Source organism: Manduca sexta, chromosome 15 (genome assembly GCF_014839805.1).
Source record: "Manduca sexta isolate Smith_Timp_Sample1 chromosome 15, JHU_Msex_v1.0, whole genome shotgun sequence".
NCBI lineage: Eukaryota > Metazoa > Arthropoda > Insecta > Lepidoptera > Sphingidae > Manduca > Manduca sexta.
Genome location: NC_051129.1, coordinates 267,998 through 270,379, shown reverse-complemented (window position 1 = coordinate 270,379; position 2,382 = coordinate 267,998).

Sequence of the window (2,382 nt, the reverse complement as noted above, 5' to 3'; positions counted from 1 at the left end):
CCTTGTGTATTATTACAAAACCTCCTCTTTTCATATCATTTGCTCGAATAATCGATTTTGATAAAAACGATGCTAAATTCATCTGCAAATGTGCAACCACAGAAAACTGATTCTGATTAACCGCCGTTTTCAATCAACGACCCAACCAAAACCAACCAAATTACGTAGTTTGATTGATCTTTCCTTGGAAACGAATCAAAAATTCTGATGGTGTATTAAAAAGATCCATTGGTGTATCGATTGATTGATCCATTGGTGTTGTATGTAGATGGGTGTAAAGCATAGTGTGCTAGCAAATACATAGGTCATCTGACAGTAAGGGGTGATCAGTGTTACGAATAAGTTGCAAAGAAAAAGCGATAACCAATAATAATAAATATTAAATTGAGAGACTTATAATTTCCATAACGTCATCATTGCTATTCATCCAAACAGGGGTTCGTACGAGTCGCGAATTGTCCCTCATAAAGGCCCATCGCAGCAGTGGATCGTTAATTCAATAGGTTTAATAATATGGTATATTTTGAAATGACTAACAGGTAAAGAATATTGTTTAAAAATTGTTATACAGAACATATTTGAAGTTTTCGAGGGACGAACGGAGTACTTTGAAATAAAGTTCTGAATGTAGTTAAAAACAGTCATGACGTCGAAGCTCAACAGCTAGCTTACATCCCTATAATAATATATTCATGGGCGCCGGGATGGGGGTGCAAGTCGGTGCACGGGCACCCCCCTGCCCAAAAATAAATCACTGCACTGAATAGATTTGCACCAATGGGAACTACCGACCGCAGAGGTTTTATTATCATAAAGCATTTTCAAAAACCCAGGCAATGAAGTTGAAAAACAAAAACTTTATGATATTATGTATTGTAGTATAGTGCATTAGTGCAGAAGCATCTCCTTAAAGCTAATCTTGGCGGCGCTTTTGAAGAGGAACAATTCCATCATGACATGATTGTTGCGTAACTTTAACCGCTTACACAGCGCAAGAAACGGAAGGTTTCAAAAGAAATAAACTTTCCTTGTTTTCGTCACATTTTTCATTGATGCTCCACTCCAATTGGTCACTGCGCGATGTTATGTAGCCAATAGCTTTCCTCGCTAAATGGGCTATTCAACAATAAAATAATTTTTCAATTCAATCCAGTAGGTCCTGAGATTACCGCGTTCAACAAATAAACAACTCTTCAGTTTTATGTAATAGTACAGATATGGAAGTTATAGATATTTTTAAGAAGACGTGGTATTCGTTTCTATTCCTCTACATTATTAATCACGACTGTTTATAATTATTATATAGTAACTATAGGGTGGATCTCTGAACAATTATGTTAAAGAGGTTTTTTTCTGGTGTTCATAAATTATACCTCTGCCACAAAATCTATTGTCAATTATCAGCAGATTATTCGAATGTCAGTATTTAAAAAGCAGACAAATTGTCAAAGAGAATTATAATATATATGGAAACAAATTGTGTTGAATAAAAAAAATATTGTACCTTCATTATATTCTAAATATATTATTTTTTTAAAATCTAGATTAAAAATGGATTTCAATAATTCATCTTACAAAGAATGTTCAAGTAAAAACCTTGACGAAGACGTGAAATTGGTAAGAAAGTGTTATCTAATAAAAATTTTCTTGTTATCGAAAATGGAGTTGTTAGAATCATGAAATTAATAAGTAGATGTTACGTACACTACTTTAAAAATTATCTCAGCGGTGGTGGTGGTGGTAGTATCATTCCTTAAAAGTCAGCTATGAGTATACTCATGACTTTTCAATATTTTTTCAACTTCTCTCAGAGTTTACATATAATTTGAGAGATCAAAAATATTCCCGATCATGTCCCATTAATAATAGTAGAAGTATTAATTTATCATGACTTCATAATTTGATTATAAATTGAATAATCTACCTACATTCTTTCAACTTTAATAATAAAAGACTTCATCAAATGAAATCTTATAATATGAATTGGTTGAACTTCAAATAAAGAAATGGCAACATTTCTTATGAAATTCTTGATGTAACGTTGTTTATTATTGCGGATCATTTTTTTTTCAGTTGTTCATACTTTTTATTAAATAGATAAGGATAATATTACTTTACTAGGGGTAAAAAATATACTACAAATAGGATTCATTTTCCAGTTACGCTATTGCATTTATTGTAACACATCTAATAGATAATATTTGGATTCCAAGTTATAATAATATGAATATGTGTTATAATAAAATCGCATTTCTGCGATTTACTTTTTTTTGGATTTACTGCTACTTGTAGTTCTATGAATGGTAAACCACCCACGAACATTATGTTGGCACAGCAACGCGTGTGCTGCCAACCGAAGTATAACCGACGTGACGTATGTCA